At 45.6% G+C, this 20,654-nt stretch overlaps 4 non-coding genes across 4 annotated transcripts; all 4 read right to left on the reverse strand.

The window, feature by feature from the left end:
- Positions 1-13,173: 13,173 nt before the first annotated feature.
- Positions 13,174-13,245, reverse strand: TRNAC-GCA (transfer RNA cysteine (anticodon GCA)). Its single transcript has one exon. It is a non-coding gene; the product is annotated as a tRNA-Cys (tRNA).
- A 2,091-nt stretch (positions 13,246-15,336) lies between these two features.
- On the reverse strand, positions 15,337-15,408 carry TRNAC-GCA (transfer RNA cysteine (anticodon GCA)). The gene has a single exon. It is a non-coding gene; the product is annotated as a tRNA-Cys (tRNA).
- A 2,091-nt stretch (positions 15,409-17,499) lies between these two features.
- Positions 17,500-17,571, reverse strand: TRNAC-GCA (transfer RNA cysteine (anticodon GCA)). Its single transcript has one exon. It is a non-coding gene; the product is annotated as a tRNA-Cys (tRNA).
- A 2,091-nt stretch (positions 17,572-19,662) lies between these two features.
- Positions 19,663-19,734, reverse strand: TRNAC-GCA (transfer RNA cysteine (anticodon GCA)). Its single transcript has one exon. It is a non-coding gene; the product is annotated as a tRNA-Cys (tRNA).
- Positions 19,735-20,654: the final 920 nt, after the last annotated feature.

Genomic DNA, 20,654 nt, shown 5'->3' on the forward strand with positions numbered 1-20,654 from the left:
GAGTACAGGATAAGGCCATAAGTGCCCAATCTGTAGAAAAAGTAGCTAATGGTTCTCAATCTGATCCAGGGACTCCCCCAGGAAAAGGTTCAGGAAAGAAAATTCTCAGCCTGCCCATTACTAGACAGTCTAGCATAGTTGGTACAGAGGTTGAATCACACCATACTGATGGTGTGCTCTCACATTATGCTGGTAGCCAAGCTGTTAGGGTGCCCTCTGTAAGGGACAGGTCTCCTTCTGTTCATTCCCATCATACCTCTGTATCTAGAAATGTCCCTCCCACCCACCCTGATGACAGATTGTTGGAAAGGGAGCTCAATAGATTGAGAGTGGAGCAAACCAGACTGAAGCTCAAGAAGCAACAGCTGGATTTGGATAGACAGTCTTTAGAAATAGAGAGGGAAAGACAGAAAATGGGTTTAGATACCCATGGTGGCAGCAGCAGTATTCCCCATAGTCATCCTGCAAAAGAGCATGATTCCAGGAATCTGCATAAGATAGTTCCCCCTTACAAGGAGGGGGATGACATTAACAAGTGGTTTGCTGCACTTGAGAGGGCCTGTGCTGTACAGGATGTCCCTCAAAGGCAGTGGGCTGCTATCCTATGGCTATCATTTACTGGAAAAGGTAGGGATAGGCTCCTTACTGTAAAAGAAAATGATGCTAACAATTTCCAAGTTCTTAAGAATGCACTCCTGGATGGTTATGGCTTAACCACTGAACAGTACAGGATCAAGTTCAGAGATACCAAAAAGGAGTCTTCACAAGACTGGGTTGATTTCATTGACCAGGCAGTGAAGGCCTTGGAGGGGTGGTTACATGGCAGTAAAGTTACTGATTATGACAGCCTGTATAACTTAATCCTGAGAGAGCATATTCTTAATAATTGTGTGTCTGATTTGTTGCACCAGTACTTGGTGGACTCTGATCTGACCTCTCCCCAAGAATTGGGAAAGAAGGCAGACAAATGGGTCAGAACAAGGGTGAACAGAAAAGTTCATACAGGGGGTGACAAAGATGGCAATAAGAAGAAAGATGGTGAAAAATCTCAAGATAAGCATGGGGATAAGGGTAAAACCAAAGATCCCACTTCAAATCTTAAACACTCTTCAGAGGGTGGGGATAAAACAAATTCTTCCTCTTCTTCCCAACCTGCACACATTAAAAAGCCTTGGTGCTTTGTGTGTAAAAACAGAGGCCATAGGCCAGGGGATAAGTCCTGTCCAGGTAAACCCCCTGAGCCTACCACCACTAATACATCAAGCTCTAGTGCCCCTAGCAGTAGTGGTACTAGTGGTGGGACTGCTGGCAACAGTCAAGCAAAGGGTGTAGTTGGGTTCACTTATGGGTCCATAGTGGAAACTGATGTAATCAGTCCCAAGACAGTTTCTGTCACACCTAGTGGCATTGGCCTTGCCACACTGGCTGCTTGTCCCCTTACAATGGATAAGTACAGGCAGACAGTTTCAATAAATGGTGTTGAGGCCTTGGCCTACAGGGACACAGGTGCCAGTTTCACTTTGGTGACTGAAAACCTAGTGCCTCCTGAACAACACATCATTGGACAACAGTATAAGATTATTGATGTCCATAACTCCACTAAGTTTCTTCCCTTAGCTATAATTCAGTTTAGTTGGGGTGGAGTTACTGGCCCTAAGCAGGTGGTGGTATCACCTAGCTTACCTGTAGACTGTCTCTTAGGTAATGACCTAGAGGCCTCAGGTTGGGCTGATGTAGAGTTTTATGCCCATGCAGCCATGCTGGGCATCCCTGAGGAATTGTTCCCTCTCATTTCAAGTGAAATGAAAAAGCAAAGGAGAGAAGGCCTGAAAACTCAGGATCCCTCTCCATCAACAGGTAAAAAGGGTATCACAGTATCCCCTAACCACCCTACCATTCAGGATACTATTCCTGTGGTGGGAGAAACCTCTCCTGGGGTGGCACCTGTTCCAAGGGAATCATCAGCTGGCAAAGCTGGACTCCCTGAGGTGGAAGTACCTCTCTGTGGGATAACTAACATTGGTGAGAAAAACAGCACCATTTTAGTTAACATGGAGCATCCCTCCAACCCTCCCAGAGAAACTTTAGTGCAGAAACCCTGCACTACCTCACAACACTTAGGACAGCATCCCTGCCCTAGTGTGGAGCTCATAGGACAGCATCCCTGCCCTGCTCCAACTCAAGAGAAACAGCATCCCTGTTCTCTCTTCCAGCCAGATGGACAAAGTTTTTGCCCAGCTATGGCTTTTCTGAGACAGCACCCCTGTCTGGCATTTCCATCACTACAAATAGGTTCAGTGGACAATTCCCACTGCTCTAAACTAAAACTTACTGATAGAAACTCTGAAAATACATATTCACATTGTTGCTTAGCTAAAAAACTTCAAACAGGGTGGTTTACATCCCCACAGGGAAGTAACCATATAGTGGATGATAAAGGGAGTAACCAGTCTATTGCAGAGCTACTCTCTACTTATCACCACTTAGACAATAAAGTCTCAACTGGCCAAGGTTAGCCTTATTGTCCTTCGTTTGGGGGGGGGTTGTGTGAGAAGGTAGCCTCTTTCTAGCCTTGTTACCCCCACTTTTGGCCTGTTTGTGAGTGTATGTCAGGGTGTTTGTCACTGTTTTCACTGTCTCACTGGGATCCTGATAGCCAGGCCTCAGTGCTCATAGTGAAAACACTATGTTTTCAGTATGGTTGTTATGTGTCACTGGGATCCTGCTGGTCAGGACCCCAGTGCTCATAGGTTTGTGGCCTATATGTATGTGTCACTGGGACCCTGTCACACAGGGCCCCAGTGCTCATAGGTGTGCATGTATATGTTCCCTGTGTGGTGCCTAACTGTCTCACTGAGGCTCTGCTAACCAGAACCTCAGTGGTTATGCTCTCTCATTACTTTCAAATTGTCACTGACAGGCTAGTGACCATTTTTACCAATTTACATTGGCTTACTGGAACACCCTTATAATTCCCTAGTATATGGTACTGAGGTACCCAGGGTATTGGGGTTCCAGGAGATCCCTATGGGCTGCAGCATTTCTTTTGCCACCCATAGGGAGCTCTGACAATTCTTACACAGGCCTGCCACTGCAGCCTGAGTGAAATAACGTCCACGCTATTTCACAGCCATTTTACACTGCACTTAAGTAACTTATAAGTCACCTATATGTCTAACCTTTACCTGGTAAAGGTTAGGTGCAAAGTTACTTAGTGTGAGGGCACCCTGGCACTAGCCAAGGTGCCCCCACATTGTTCAGAGCCAATTCACTGAACTTTGTGAGTGCGGGGACACCATTACACGCGTGCACTACATATAGGTCACTACCTATATGTAGCTTCACCATGGTAACTCCGAATATGGCCATGTAACATGTCTATGATCATGGAATTGCCCCCTCTATGCCATCCTGGCATTGTTGGTACAATTCCATGATCCCAGTGGTCTGTAGCACAGACCCTGGTACTGCCAGACTGCCCTTCCTGGGGTTTCTCTGCAGCTGCTGCTGCTGCCAACCCCTCAGACAGGCAGCTGCCCTCCTGGGGTCCAGCCAGGCCTGGCCCAGGATGGCAGAACAAAGAACTTCCTCTGAGAGAGGGTGTGACACCCTCTCCCTTTGGAAAATGGTGTGAAGGCAGGGGAGGAGTAGCCTCCCCCAGCCTCTGGAAATGCTTTGTTGGGCACAGATGTGCCCAATTCTGCATAAGCCAGTCTACACCGGTTCAGGGACCCCTTAGCCCCTGCTCTGGCGCGAAACTGGACAAAGGAAAGGGGAGTGACCACTCCCCTGACCTGCACCTCCCCTGGGAGGTGTCCAGAGCTCCTCCAGTGTGCTCCAGACCTCGGCCATCTTGGAAACCGAGGTGCTGCTGGCACACTGGACTGCTCTGAGTGGCCAGTGCCACCAGGTGACGTCAGAGACTCCTGCTGATAGGCTCCTTCAGGTGTTAGTAGCCTTTCCTCTCTCCTAGGTAGCCAAACCCTCTTTTCTGGCTATTTAGGGTCTCTGTCTCTGGGGAAACTTCAGATAACGAATGCATGAGCTCAGCCGAGTTCCTCTGCATCTCCCTCTTCACCTTCTGATAAGGAATCGACCGCTGACCGCGCTGGAAGCCTGCAAACCTGCAACATAGTAGCAAAGACGACTACTGCAACTCTGTAACGCTGATCCTGCCGCCTTCTCGACTGTTTTCCTGCTTGTGCATGCTGTGGGGGTAGTCTGCCTCCTCTCTGCACCAGAAGCTCCGAAGAAATCTCCCGTGGGTCGACGGAATCTTCCCCCTGCAACCGCAGGCACCAAAAAGCTGCATCTCCGGTCCCTTGGGTCTCCTCTCAGCACGACGAGCGAGGTCCCTCGAATCCAGCGACACCGTCCAAGTGACTCCCACAGTCCAGTGACTCTTCAGCCCAAGTTTGGTGGAGGTAAGTCCTTGCCTCACCTCGCTGGGCTGCATTGCTGGGAACCGCGACTTTGCAAGCTTCTCCGGCCCCTGTGCACTTCCGGCGGAAATCCTGTGTGCACAGCCAAGCCTGGGTCCACGGCACTCTAACCTGCATTGCACGACTTTCTAAGTTGGTCTCCGGCGACGTGGGACTCCTTTGTGCAACTTCGGCGAGCACCGTTTCACGCATCCTCGTAGTGCCTGTTTCTGGCACTTCTCCGGGTGCTACCTGCTTCAGTGAGGGCTCTTTGTCTTGCTCGACGTCCCCTCTCTCTGCAGGTCCAATTTGCGACCTTCTGGTCCCTCCTGGGCCCCAGCAGCGTCCAAAAACGCCAAACGCACGATTTGCGTGTAGCAAGGCTTGTTGGCGTCCATCCGGCGGGAAAACACTTCTGCACGACTCTCCAAGGCGTGGGGGATCCATCCTCCAAAGGGGAAGTCTCTAGCCCTTGTCGTTCCTGCAGTATTCACAGTTCTTCAGCCTAGTAAGAGCTTCTTTGCACCAACCGCTGGCATTTCTTGGGCATCTGCCCATCTCCGAGCTGCTTGTGACTTTTGGACTTGGTCCCCTTGTTCCACAGGTACCTTCAGACAGGAATCCATCGTTGTTGCATTGCTGATTTGTGTTTTCCTTGCATTCTCCCTCTAACACGACTATTTTGTCCTTAGGGGAACTTTGGTGCACTTTGCACTCACTTTTCAGGGTCTTGGGGAGGGTTATTTTTCTAACTCTCACTATTTTCCAATAGTCCCAGCGACCCTCTACAAGGTCACATAGGTTTGGGGTCCATTCGTGGTTCGCATTCCACTTCTGGAGTATATGGTTTGTGTTGCCCCTATCCCTATGTTTCCCAATTGCATCCTATTGTAACTATACATTGTTTGCACTGTTTTCTAAGACTATACTGCATATTTTTGCTATTGTGTATATATATCTTGTGTATATTTCCTATCCTCTCACTGAGGGTACACTCTAAGATACTTTGGCATATTGTCATAAAAATAAAGTACCTTTATTTTTAGTATAACTGGGTATTGTGTTTTCTTATGATATTGTGCATATGACACTAAGTGGTACTGTAGTAGCTTCACACGTCTCCTAGTTCAGCCTGAGCTGCTTTGCTAAGCTACCATTATCTATCAGCCTAAGCTGCTAGACACCCTATACACTAATAAGGGATAACTGGGCCTGGTGCAAGGTGCAAGTACCCCTTGGTACTCACTACAAGCCAGTCCAGCCTCCTACATGCAGTCCTTCTGAGTGCAGGTTCCAGGTGCAGGCCAGGGGTCCAGCAGGGCAGTCCTTCTTCTCCTTAAGTTCCTTTCTTGTTGAAATCTGGTAGGGATCTGAGGTGTGGGTGCAGGTCTGCCAGTTTTATCCTTGCTCCTGGGTGAAAAGCAGGGGGGCCCTGGTTCTACAATCAGGGACAGGGTCGTCCCCCTGTGATGACCACTTCCTGGGAAGTGTGGCAAAAATCCATCCCAGAAGGCAACAGTCTCTAAAAATCCAACATGGATGAATCTGATTTTTGGAGGTTACATCTGGCTGAGCCCACCCACTGGTGTGGCTAAAAATCATAAACACATCCCTCTCCTGCCCTCTCCTAATCTAATCAAGGGGGCACCTAGCTGTCTGGGGTTGCAGGATGTGGGGGTGTTGCTGGGTGCTGCAAATGTCCTTCTCTGCCTTTGAAGACTAGTTTGGCAGCCCTCCCCCTTCCTGCCTCACCATCTGCTGAGGGGAGATTCTCTCCCCGAAGCACATTCCTTTGTGTGAAGTCTGGCCACTTCACACCTCATCAAGGCAGCCTGGCAGAAGCTGCTGCAGGCTGGCCAATCAGAGCACAGCAGCAAAAACAATGCAGAGCTGAAATTGGCAACGTTTTAGGTAAAGTCTAAACTTTTTACCTGCACTAGTTATATTAAATCCAACAACTGGAAGTTGTGGGATTTATTACAACAATCAATTTGATACCAAATTCTTGGTATGTAACATTTAAGGAGACTTTACAATTTAAAATAAAGTCTGCCCATTCTAGCCTATGAAGGCCATTTACTTCAATGAGGGAAAAACGAATTTGGCTGTTTTTACCTCACCAGGGCTTATAAATCTATTTTTATAAAGTCCCTGCTTGTAGTTACATGGCACCCAGCCCTAGGGGCACATAGGGCACACCTTAGGGGTGACTTATATGTAAAAATAAGGTAGTTTAAGACTTTGGAAGTACCTTTAATTCCAAAGTCGAATTTGCATATAACTTTAATTTAAAAGCAGCCAGCAAGGCAGGCTTGCTTTTAAAATGACACTGGGCACCTCAGCAATGCACCTAGGTGTGCACCACCTATGCTGTGGTCCCTAAACCTACATGCCCTACCATATACTAGGGACTTATAGGTAGGTTAACTTAGCCAATTATAATTAGCCTAATTTCCATATCCATTTTATACAGAGCACAGGCCCTGGGACTGGTTAGCAGTACCCAGGGCACCATCAGAGTCAGGAAAACACCAGCATAAAGTGGAAAATGGGGGCAAAAAGTTATGGGGCCTCTGCAATCAGCCCTAGTTTCTCACACAACCCCCCCCCCAGCCCACACGCCCAGGAGACTCAGCCCAACCCTGGGAGAGTCTTCCTGGCTTGTTAGGCGAGGAAGACAGTGAAGAAAACTGGCTGTCCCTTTGCAGGGCCTACTCTGCCTTATATCCTCCTGTCAGGGTCACTCCCTCTGGGTAGTGAAGCCATCCCAACAGTAAAAGGACCCAACTCAAACTGAAACTTCCCTCTAGGGGGGTCTTCCTCCTCTTTCTCTGCCAACTTGGGTAGTGAGGTGCCCACCTCCCCTACTCCTAACTTTGCTAGGGCAACACCTAGCTTACCCAAAGAGGTCACCCAACACTTGAGCAACCCCACCATGACCAATAGGGTCAGGGGGCCTACTTTGCTATTGGCCCTGGGGTCTGCCTCCCAGGCCAAGTACAGTGCTGCCTGGAAGGCTAGCACCCAGCTGAGGCTACTGACAGCTGTCAGTACCCAGAACCACACCCTAAGCTCTCCACTGACAGGTGGCTGAGCTGCTTTAGGGGCATCTTTGGGGTCCTGGCACCCCTCTTGCTGTCTAGAGTGGGGGGCTACCACCTCCTGTGGCAGACACCCTCCTTCCACTCTCCCTTCTGTCAGTGCAGGGGCAACACCTTGCATCTGGACAGCTGCCTGACTACTCAGGACTTCCTTGGGGTCAGGTGAGGCCTCACCAGTGCCAACTCTGGGCTCCCCCCTTACTGGGGCAGAAGGCCTTTGGCTCCCTGGAACTCTCTTTAAGAGTGGCCTACCCTTCCTTTTCTTCTTTCCTTTTCTTGGGGACCCCTGTCTCCTAACTGTAGGGACTGACTCCCCAGGACTTTGGGTTGGGGGGGCGCCCTGGGCGACCACCCCATCTGTGACCAGACTCACCTCTGGGAGGTCATTTCCCAGGATACAATCTAGGGGAAGGTCAGCACTGACTACCACCCTAATCCAGTCAAGGATACCCTCCCTCTCTAGGGGCACTATGGCTACAGGTTTGGAGGTGACCTCCCCTGTGGCTATCCTGACTTTCTTTGTCTTTCCTGGGACATACATGTCTGGGGTCACTAACCGGTCACTCACTATAGTGTGACTGGCACAGGTGTCTCTCAGGCCAGTGGTAGGGATCCCATTCACTTGAATGTGGTGGAAGTGCCTACTCCCACCCTCAGGGATCACCAGCTTACCATCTGGTCCTGTCTCCCAGCACAATGCTAGGAGGACTTCATCATCTGAGGAATCCTCCTCTATGGCTACACTGGCCAGCCCAGTGCTAACCACCTTCCTTGGACAGGCTGCATCTCCTCTGAAGTGACCTGTCTGCTGACAGTCAAAGCAAGCCCTACTGTCCAAGAGTTTTTTTAACCCTGGGTCTCCCTGTCTCTGCTTGTCAGAGTGGGAGTGGGATTTACTCTCCTCCTTCTTAGGGTTCTGGGGTACAGAGGGAGTCTCTGTGGTGGGCTTACCACCTCCCTCCTTAGGTTTTTGGGGACCTGTCCCCCCCTTCTTGGAGTCTCCCCCCTGGGACTTGACAACCACCCTGGTTCTCAACCACTCATCAGCTGCCTCCCCTAGCACTCTAGGGTTGGTCTGCTTAGAGTCCACTAGATGCTGGCGTAACCTTTCTTGGGTACAATTGGTCAAGATGTGCTCTCTCATGATCAGATTGTATAACCCCTCATAAGTATCTACTTTGTTACCAATAATCCAGCCCTCTAGTGCCTTTAGTGAAATGTCCACAAAGTCAACCCAAGACTGGGTACTGACCTTCTGGGTGTCCCTGAACTTCATTCTATATTGCTCTGGGGTCAGACCAAACTTCTTGGCTAAGCACCTCTTCATACTAGGGTATGAATCTGCCTCCTCCCCCCTTAAGGTCAGAAGCCTATCCCTCCCTGAGTTGGGGACCAACTCCCACAAAAGGGAACCCCAGTATTGAGGCCTAACCCTTCTCATTTGGAGTGCCCTCTCAAAGGCCCCCAGCCACTTATCTATGTCATCCCCCTCTACATAAGCAGGAACTACCCCCTTGGGTAATCTGGGGCAAACTCCCCCACCCATGGACACCTCAGCTTCTTTATTGCTGCTTCCATCTCTTTTCTCTTTGTATGCCCACTTTTTCTTTTCTAGGGCCAGCTTCTCTGCTTCCAAAGCTATGTATGCTAGCTGGGCCTCCAGCTCTCTTTCTCTGATGGATGGGTTCTCTCCTCCTGAAAGGACCCCCTTCCCACCACTAGCTTTGGATCTGCCCCTAGTGACTGTATTTACTGAGGACCGTTCTTCCTCGTCCTCACTTAGGGTCAGATGCCTTCCCTCCCCTGAGTGGTTAGAGCTTGCATCCTCCCTTCTTTCTCCCTCCTCTGGAGCTTCTTCTGACTCTACCTCTTGGGCCTCAGCCCATGCTGTCAGGGATGTGATCAGGATTTGCTTCCTGAGATCAGTGGTTGCAGGCAACCCTCTTTCAACACACAACCCCCTAAGCTGGACTACTGTCAGTGTGGGTAGGCTAGCCAGATCAAGCTCCATGGTTCCCTAGTTTTGTGTCAACAAAAACTTTTTGCAAAAATTGGAAACAAGAATTTAGAAAAATTACAAAAATTCAATAATTGAAATTAATCCAAATTAAAAACAATTTTTGCACTAGGACAATTTAAAGGATTTTTAATTTGTTTTACCTAAAACTGTAACGTGATATTGAACACAAGTACAGGATCCCGTCGCTGCTTCCAATTATGTTGGAAAATGGGTTATTGGTAGGGCAGGTAGGTACCTACACCTAGCAACAAGCCACTAACCTCCACATAGGTACAGTTAGGTCTCAGTAAATTAATCCCAGCTCAACCCTTGGTAGCTTGGCAACGAGCGTCAAGGCTTAACTTAGGAGACAAAGTGTAAAGCATTCAAATATCACAGAACAGTAATTAAATAAAACACAGGAAACAGTTTAAAAATCCAAAACCAATTTATACAAATAGTTTATATTTTTATCTTTAAAATGACACCAAAACGAATAAAATCGGATAAAGGGAACCGGAGATATGAATTTTTAAAGAATTATTACTTTTCTAGCGCTTAGAAACAAAAAGCGCCAATCGGGTCATCTGGTTGCACCAGGACCGGGGCAAAGTCAAACTTTCAGGCCGACCGCGATGGAGCCCTGCTCGGCTACAGGTCGCGGGAGGCCTCGGTCAAAAAGTTACCTTCTGACTTAGTCTTTATTTTGAAGTTTTTCTTCACCGGGACGAACCTGCCAGTTGAATCCGACCTCCTGGAGCCCTTGTCCGGATACGCGATGTGGGTTTCCTCGGTGGTGATTTCTACCTTCGGACTTAGTCGTTTTTTCGAGATGAAAATCCTTCGACCGGGGTAAACCTGGATCTTGATCCGACGTCCATGGAGCCCTTCTCGGATACGATGGCTGGGAGGTCCCGGTCAACTTTTTACGTTCGGACTTAGTCTCTTTTTTGGATGTTTTTCTTTACCGGGACAAACCACAAAGTCAGGCCGGGTCGCGGTTGAGGCAAGCCGGCTAGAATTTCCGCGTCGGGTCGGTCACTTTATGGAGCTTTTTTTCAAAAATTCTCCAATCTTTTCCAAACTTCTGGGGCTTCACCCAGATGTTCTTTCAAGGTTCTTTTGGGGTCCACAGCTCACCCCAAGGGTCCAGAAGTTCTGTGATGGTCCTTGGGGGGTGCGGACTTCAACTCCCAGAATGCACCTGGCGCAAACTCCTTTTTGGCCACTGGAGAGTGGTCAGCTAGTCACTTTCTTCAGGAGTTGGTGCAGGGGACTCTGATTTAGCAATTTTTCACCTGTAGCAAACAGGGAGTCCCTCCTTGAACCAGTTGAAGCCAGGCAAAGTCCTTCTTGTGGTGAAGCCCAAGTGTGCAGCTGGTGCAGTCCTTCTGAGTGCAGGTTCCAGGTGCAGGCCAGGGGTCCAGCAGGGCAGTCCTTCTTCTCCTTAAGTTCCTTTCTTGTTGAAATCTGGTAGGGATCTGAGGTGTGGGTGCAGGTCTGCCAGTTTTATCCTTGCTCCTGGGTGAAAAGCAGGGGGGCCCTGGTTCTCCAATCAGGGACAGGGTCGTCCCCCTGTGATGACCACTTCCTGGGGAGTGTGGCAAAAATCCATCCCAGAAGGCAACAGTCTCTAAAAATCCAACATGGATGAATCTGATTTTTGGAGGTTACATCTGGCTGAGCCCACCCACTGGTGTGGCTAAAAATCATAAACACACCCCTCTCCTGCCCTCTCCTAATCTAATCAAGGGGGCACCTAGCTGTCTGGGGTTGCAGGATGTGGGGGTGTTGCTGGGTGCTGCAAATGTCCTTCTCTGCCTTTGAAGACTAGTTTGGCAGCCCTCCCCCTTCCTGCCTCACCATCTGCTGAGGGGAGATTCTCTCCCCAAGCACATTCCTTTGTGTGAAGTCTGGCCATTTCACACCTCATCAAGGCAGCCTGGCAGAAGCTGCTGCAGGCTGGCCAATCAGAGCACAGCAGCAAAAACAATGCAGAGCTGAAATTGGCAACTTTTTAGGTAAAGTCTAAACTTTTTACCTGCACTAGTTATATTAAATCCAACAACTGGAAGTTGTGGGATTTATTACAACAATCAATTTGATACCAAATTCTTGGTATGTAACATTTAAGGAGACTTTACAATTTAAAATAAAGTCTGCCCATTCTAGCCTATGAAGGCCATTTACTTCAATGAGGGAAAAACTAATTTGGCTGTTTTTACCTCACCAGGGCTTATAAATCTATTTTTATAAAGTCCCTGCTTATAGTTACATGGCAGCCAGCCCTAGGGGCACATAGGGCACACCTTAGGGGTGACTTATATGTAAAAATAAGGTAGTTTAAGACTTTGGAAGTACCTTTAATTCCAAAGTCGAATTTGCATATAACTTTAATTTAAAAGCAGCCAGCAAGGCAGGCTTGCTTTTAAAATGACACTGGGCACCTCAGCAATGCACCTAGGTGTGCACCACCTATGCTGTGGTCCCTAAACCTACATGCCCTACCATATACTAGGGACTTATAGGAAGGTTAACTTAGCCAATTATAATTAGCCTAATTTGCATATCCATTTTACACAGAGCACAGGCCCTGGGACTGGTTAGCAGTACCCAGGGCACCATCAGAGTCAGGAAAACACCAGCATAAAGTGGAAAATGGGGGCAAAAAGTTATGGGGCCTCTGCAATCAGCCCTAGTTTCTCACAACCACCATTTGGGTCCAGTTTTGTCTAGCCGATGTTACTTTACATACTAATTACAGTAAATAGGTGTGCTCCTGGAGAAAGACACAAGTACCAGCATGCAGGCATTTGTTTCTTACACATATTACTATCAGTAAACACACATGCTACTGTCCAAACTCAGTTCTAACACTGCAGAGACTTCTGTTACAGTATAAGGACATTTGTGAAAGCATTACGGGCATACAGTGTCCACACACTCACATATTTGCTGCTGTACAGGCACACAGTGTTTCTTAAAGCACAACAAATCAGCTGTGCTGTGGTAAATACAGTGGAATTTAGAAACTTGTGATTTGTTTACCCATGTATTTTTTCTTTGCACCTGCAATTTCTGCTGTATGCTCAATTATTAGAAGCAATGCTTCTTAATAAATCCATGACGTAAAACATTATCTGTGTGCTGCACACTACAGAATGTAGAAAGATGTATTAAAGTACACAGTATCATGCTGTGTACACAAATTTCAATGTGTCTCTCTGTGCCAATGTACGAACTCTTGTTTTACTCAAATTGATCAATGGTGCAGTTACTGGCCGTGAGTGTGAAAACTGTTAATTTTTGCACAACAGTCTTAAGGATGCACATAAAACTTTGAGCTATTTTGTTTAAATAGTTGTTTTAGTGTGATATACTTTCAATAAATCCCCAAGAATTGTAGAAAGTGATATAGAAATAAATTGACAGCTTCTTTCACCTGTGAAGGGGGCACCCAGATTCATCCATGGTGTAGTTGCTGGGTGTGAGTGTGAACACTGTTAATTTTCAACAAGAGTCTTAAGGATGCACATAAAACTTTGAGCTATTTTGCTTAATTAGTCGTTTTAGTGTGACATGCTTTCAAAAAATCCCACAGAATTGCAAAAAAGTGATACAGAAAGAAATGTACAGCTTCTTTAAAGTGTTAAGGGGGCACCTGGATTTCAACCAGGGACCTCTTGATCTGCAGTCAAATGCTCTACCACTGAGATATACCCCCTTGATGGGATGTGTGGAACTGGACGGACTAGAAAGTGCTGCTGTGGATCTCATCAGAACGGATTTCTCTTTTATAGGCTGTCTCTATACCACCTGCTGCTTTATTAGTCACAGGGTCTGGGACACAGCCTGACTCATGCCCCTGGCTACAAGCTGCTGGACACACTCAACACACCTTCTGCTTCACTATTCACACCAAAATACATAGCATGACAGCTGGTCCTAGGCCAAGGGTACCAGCTCACGCTAAAGCTAACTCTTGCTTCACTAGTCACAGGGACTGCTATGGAGACATGCTGCTGGTCCTTTCACACAACCATCTTACGGACGCAGATAAAAGCTAAAACTCTTTTTAATTAGTGGTTTTTCTGTGACATACTTTCATGAAAACTCCAGAAATTGAAATAAGTAAAGAATCATTTTTTTTTCCTTGAAAGGAGAAGTGAGAAGCAAGACTTGAACAGGGGACCTCTTGAGCTGCAGTCAACTGCTTTACCGCTAAGCTATACCCACCCGCTTTGAGACTTCTCTGCCTTCACACATACCTTAGTACTGTGAGGAGCAGGCTGTGGAGTGTAGAAGTCACATATAATACCATGGACTCTGACTAGCACTGAGTTATACCTACTCTGGGATTCCAGCTGTGGGACTAGCTTACTCTCTTGTCTACTCACTATGCTGGAAGTGAGAGTGAGTCTTACTCTCTTCTGCAATCACTCTGTGCGCTAAATATCAATCTTAGTCTCTTGTCTGCTCACTCTCTGCAGTAAGTGTGCAAAGCTGTCAGTGACTCAGCCAGTCTAAGCCTCCTAGCTCATTTAAAAATCCACTGCCTCAGAGATTGACAGAACACAACTCTAGTGATGAAAGACTTCTTATTAACAGTGCTTTGGTTAGCAGTACCAGACAACTCTCACACAGTCACTATCTCTTCTAATCAATGCAAGTTCACATAGATGTCTTTTAAAATGCAATTTCTGGGTCCCTTGCGTGGTAATGTCTTTAACAATCCTATCTCTTTGTTTTATGGTAAAACAATTTGATATGGTATACCTATTGGGCCAGTCTTACTGTACATTCTAGTAACGGTAAGCTGGTGTAATACTAGTGAAACACACTGGAAACAGTTCACGGGCTAGTCACAGTGTACCACCATTTGGGTCTAGTTTTGTCTAACCGATGTTACTTTACATACTAATTACAGTAAATAGGTGTGCTCCTGGAGAAAGACACAAGTAACAGCATGCAGGCATTTGTTTCTTACACATATTACTATCAGTAAACACACATGCTACTGTCCAAACTCAGTTCTAACACTGCAGAGACTTCTGTTACAGTATAAGGACATTTGTGAAAGCATTACGGGCATACAGTGTCCACACACTCACATATTTGCTGCTGTACAGGCACACAGTGTTTCTTCAAGCACAACAAATCAGCTGTGCTGTGGTAAATACAGTGGAATTTAGAAACTTGTGATTTGTTTACCCATGTATTTTTTCTTTGCACCTGCAATTTCTGCTATATGCTCAATTATTAGAAGCAATGCTTGTTAATAAATCCATGCCGTAAAACATTATCTGTGTGCTGCACACTACAGAATGTAGAAAGATGTATTAAAGTACACAGTATCATGCTGTGTGCACAAATTTCAATTTGTCTCTCTGTGCCAATGTACGAACTCTTGTTTTACTCGAATTGATCAATGGTGCAGTTACTGGCCGTGAGTGTGAAAACTGTTAATTTTTGCACAACAGTCTTAAGGATGCACATAAAACTTTGAGCTATTTTGTTTAAATAGTTGTTTTAGTGTGATATACTTTCAATAAATCCCCAAGAATTGTAGAAAGTGATATAGAAAGAAATTGACAGCTTCTTTCACGTGTGAAGGGGCCACCCAGATTCATCCATGGTGTAGTTACTGGGTGTGAGTGTGAAAACTGTTAATTTTCAACAAGAGTCTCAAGGATACACATAAAAGTTTGAGCTATTTTGCTTAATTAGTCGTTTTAGTGTGACATGCTTTCAAAAAATCCCACAGAATTGCAAAAAAGTGATACAGAAAGAAATGTACAGCTTCTTTAAAGTGCTAAGGGGGCACCTGGATTTGAACCAGGGACCTCTTGATCTGCAGTCAAATGCTCTACCACTGAGGTATACCCCCTTGATGGGATGTGCGGAACTGGACGGACTAGAAAGTGCTGCTGTGGATCTCATCAGAACGGATTTCTCTTTTATAGGCTGTCTCTATACCACCTGCTGCTTTATTAATCACAGGGTCTGGGACACAGCCTGACTCATGCCCCTGGCTACAAGCTGCTGGACACACTCAACACACCTTCTGCTTCACTATTCACATCAAAATACATAGCATGACAGCTGGTCCTAGGCCAAGGGTGCCAGCTCACTCTAAAGCTAACTCTTGCTTCACTAGTCACAGGGACTGCTATGGAGACCGGCGGCTGGTCCTTTCACACAACCCTCTTACGGACGCAGATAAAAGCTAAAACTCTTGTTAATTAGTGGTTTTTCTGTGACATACTTTCATGAAAACTCCAGAAATTGAAATAAGTAAAGGATCATTTTTTTTCCCTTGAAAGGAGAAGTGGGAAGCAAGACTTGAACTGGGGACCTCTTGATCTGCAGTCAACTGCTTTACCGCTAAGCTATACCCACCCGCTTTGCGGCTTCTCTGCCTTCACACATACCTTAGTACTGTGAGGAGCAGGCTGTGGAGTGTAGAAGTCACATATAATACCATGGACTCTGACTAGCACTGAGTTATACCTACTCTGGGATTCCAGCTGTGGGACTAGCTTACTCTCTTGTCTACTCACTATGCTGGAAGTGAGAGTGAGTCTTACTCTCTTCTGCAATCACTCTGTGCGCTAAATATCAATCTTAGTCTCTTGTCTGCTCACTCTCTGCAGTAAGTGTGCAAAGCTGTCAGTGACTCAGCCAGTCTAAGCCTCCTAGCTCATTTAAAAATCCACTGCCTCAGAGATTGACAGAACACAACTCTAGTGATGAAAGACTTCTTATTAACAGTGCTTTGGTTAGCAGTACCATACAACTCTCACACAGTCACTATCTCTTCTAATCAATGCAAGTTCACATAGATGTCTTTTAAAATGCAATTTCTGGGTCCCTTGCGTGGTAATGTCTTTAACAATCCTATCTCTTTGTTTTATGGTAAAACAATTTGATATGGTATACCTATTGGGCCAGTCTTACTGTACATTCTAGTAACGGTAAGCTGGTGTAATACTAGTGAAACACACTGGAAACAGTTCACGGGCTAGTCACAGTGTACCACCATTTGGGTCTAGTTTTGTCTAGCCGATGTTACTTTACATACTAATTACAGTAAATAGGTGTGCTCCTGGAGAAAGACACAAGTAACAGCATGCAGGCATTTGTTTCTTACACATATTACTATCAGTAAACACACATGCTACTGTCCAAACTCAGTTCTAACACTGCAGAGACTTCTGTTACAGTATAAGGACATTTGTGAAAGCATTACGGGCATACAGTGTCCACACACTCACATATTTGCTGCTGTACAGGCACACAGTGTTTCTTCAAGCACAACAAATCAGCTGTGCTGTGGTAAATACAGTGGAATTTAGAAACTTGTGATTTGTTTACCCATGTATTTTTTCTTTGCACCTGCAATTTCTGCTATATGCTCAATTATTAGAAGCAATGCTTGTTAATAAATCCATGCCGTAAAACATTATCTGTGTGCTGCACACTACAGAATGTAGAAAGATGTATTAAAGTACACAGTATCATGCTGTGTGCACAAATTTCAATTTGTCTCTCTGTGCCAATGTACGAACTCTTGTTTTACTCGAATTGATCAATGGTGCAGTTACTGGCCGTGAGTGTGAAAACTGTTAATTTTTGCACAACAGTCTTAAGGATGCACATAAAACTTTGAGCTATTTTGTTTAAATAGTTGTTTTAGTGTGATATACTTTCAATAAATCCCCAAGAATTGTAGAAAGTGATATAGAAAGAAATTGACAGCTTCTTTCACGTGTGAAGGGGCCACCCAGATTCATCCATGGTGTAGTTACTGGGTGTGAGTGTGAAAACTGTTAATTTTCAACAAGAGTCTCAAGGATACACATAAAAGTTTGAGCTATTTTGCTTAATTAGTCGTTTTAGTGTGACATGCTTTCAAAAAATCCCACAGAATTGCAAAAAAGTGATACAGAAAGAAATGTACAGCTTCTTTAAAGTGCTAAGGGGGCACCTGGATTTGAACCAGGGACCTCTTGATCTGCAGTCAAATGCTCTACCACTGAGGTATACCCCCTTGATGGGATGTGCGGAACTGGACGGACTAGAAAGTGCTGCTGTGGATCTCATCAGAACGGATTTCTCTTTTATAGGCTGTCTCTATACCACCTGCTGCTTTATTAATCACAGGGTCTGGGACACAGCCTGACTCATGCCCCTGGCTACAAGCTGCTGGACACACTCAACACACCTTCTGCTTCACTATTCACATCAAAATACATAGCATGACAGCTGGTCCTAGGCCAAGGGTGCCAGCTCACTCTAAAGCTAACTCTTGCTTCACTAGTCACAGGGACTGCTATGGAGACCGGCGGCTGGTCCTTTCACACAACCCTCTTACGGACGCAGATAAAAGCTAAAACTCTTGTTAATTAGTGGTTTTTCTGTGACATACTTTCATGAAAACTCCAGAAATTGAAATAAGTAAAGGATCATTTTTTTTCCCTTGAAAGGAGAAGTGGGAAGCAAGACTTGAACTGGGGACCTCTTGATCTGCAGTCAACTGCTTTACCGCTAAGCTATACCCACCCGCTTTGCGGCTTCTCTGCCTTCACACATACCTTAGTACTGTGAGGAGCAGGCTGTGGAGTGTAGAAGTCACATATAATACCATGGACTCTGACTAGCACTGAGTTATACCTACTCTGGGATTCCAGCTGTGGGACTAGCTTACTCTCTTGTCTACTCACTATGCTGGAAGTGAGAGTGAGTCTTACTCTCTTCTGCAATCACTCTGTGCGCTAAATATCAATCTTAGTCTCTTGTCTGCTCACTCTCTGCAGTAAGTGTGCAAAGCTGTCAGTGACTCAGCCAGTCTAAGCCTCCTAGCTCATTTAAAAATCCACTGCCTCAGAGATTGACAGAACACAACTCTAGTGATGAAAGACTTCTTATTAACAGTGCTTTGGTTAGCAGTACCATACAACTCTCACACAGTCACTATCTCTTCTAATCAATGCAAGTTCACATAGATGTCTTTTAAAATGCAATTTCTGGGTCCCTTGCGTGGTAATGTCTTTAACAATCCTATCTCTTTGTTTTATGGTAAAACAATTTGATATGGTATACCTATTGGGCCAGTCTTACTGTACATTCTAGTAACGGTAAGCTGGTGTAATACTAGTGAAACACACTGGAAACAGTTCACGGGCTAGTCACAGTGTACCACCATTTGGGTCTAGTTTTGTCTAGCCGATGTTACTTTACATACTAATTACAGTAAATAGGTGTGCTCCTGGAGAAAGACACAAGTAACAGCATGCAGGCATTTGTTTCTTACACATATTACTATCAGTAAACACACATGCTACTGTCCAAACTCAGTTCTAACACTGCAGAGACTTCTGTTACAGTATAAGGACATTTGTGAAAGCATTACGGGCATACAGTGTCCACACACTCACATATTTGCTGCTGTACAGGCACACAGTGTTTCTTCAAGCACAACAAATCAGCTGTGCTGTGGTAAATACAGTGGAATTTAGAAACTTGTGATTTGTTTACCCATGTATTTTTTCTTTGCACCTGCAATTTCTGCTATATGCTCAATTATTAGAAGCAATGCTTGTTAATAAATCCATGCCGTAAAACATTATCTGTGTGCTGCACACTACAGAATGTAGAAAGATGTATTAAAGTACACAGTATCATGCTGTGTGCACAAATTTCAATTTGTCTCTCTGTGCCAATGTACGAACTCTTGTTTTACTCGAATTGATCAATGGTGCAGTTACTGGCCGTGAGTGTGAAAACTGTTAATTTTTGCACAACAGTCTTAAGGATGCACATAAAACTTTGAGCTATTTTGTTTAAATAGTTGTTTTAGTGTGATATACTTTCAATAAATCCCCAAGAATTGTAGAAAGTGATATAGAAAGAAATTGACAGCTTCTTTCACGTGTGAAGGGGCCACCCAGATTCATCCATGGTGTAGTTACTGGGTGTGAGTGTGAAAACTGTTAATTTTCAACAAGAGTCTCAAGGATACACATAAAAGTTTGAGCTATTTTGCTTAATTAGTCGTTTTAGTGTGACATGCTTTCAAAAAATCCCACAGAATTGCAAAAAAGTGATACAGAAAGAAATGTACAGCTTCTTTAAAGTGCTAAGGGGGCACCTGGATTTGAACCAGGGACCTCTTGATCTGCAGTCAAATGCTCTACCACTGAGGTATACCCCCTTGATGGGATGTGCGGAACTGGACGGACTAGAAAGTGCTGCTGTGGATCTCATCAGAACGGATTTCTCTTTTATAGGCTGTCTCTATACCACCTGCTGCTTTATTAATCACAGGGTCTGGGACACAGCCTGACTCATGCCCCTGGCTACAAGCTGCTGGACACACTCAACACACCTTCTGCTTCACTATTCACATCAAAATACATAGCATGACAGCTGGTCCTAGGCCAAGGGTGCCAGCTCACTCTAAAGCTAACTCTTGCTTCACTAGTCACAGGGACTGCTATGGAGACCGGCGGCTGGTCCTTTCACACAACCCTCTTACGGACGCAGATAAAAGCTAAAACTCTTGTTAATTAGTGGTTTTTCTGTGACATACTTTCATGAAAACTCCAGAAATTGAAATAAGTAAAGGATCATTTTTTTTCCCTTGAAAGGAGAAGTGGGAAGCAAGACTTGAACTGGGGACCTCTTGATCTGCAGTCAACTGCTTTACCGCTAAGCTATACCCACCCGCTTTGAGACTTCTCTGCCTTCACACATACCTTAGTACTGTGAGGAGCAGGCTGTGGAGTGTAGAAGTCACATATAATACCATGGACTCTGACTAGCACTGAGTTATACCTACTCTGGGATTCCAGCTGTGGGACTAGCTTACTCTCTTGTCTACTCACTATGCTGGAAGTGAGAGTGAGTCTTACTCTCTTCTGCAATCACTCTGTGCGCTAAATATCAATCTTAGTCTCTTGTCTGCTCACTCTCTGCAGTAAGTGTGCAAAGCTGTCAGTGACTCAGCCAGTCTAAGCCTCCTAGCTCATTTAAAAATCCACTGCCTCAGAGATTGACAGAACACAACTCTAGTGATGAAAGACTTCTTATTAACAGTGCTTTGGTTAGCAGTACCATACAACTCTCACACAG

This window comes from Pleurodeles waltl, chromosome 4_1 (genome assembly GCF_031143425.1).
Source record: "Pleurodeles waltl isolate 20211129_DDA chromosome 4_1, aPleWal1.hap1.20221129, whole genome shotgun sequence".
Lineage (NCBI taxonomy): Eukaryota > Metazoa > Chordata > Amphibia > Caudata > Salamandridae > Pleurodeles > Pleurodeles waltl.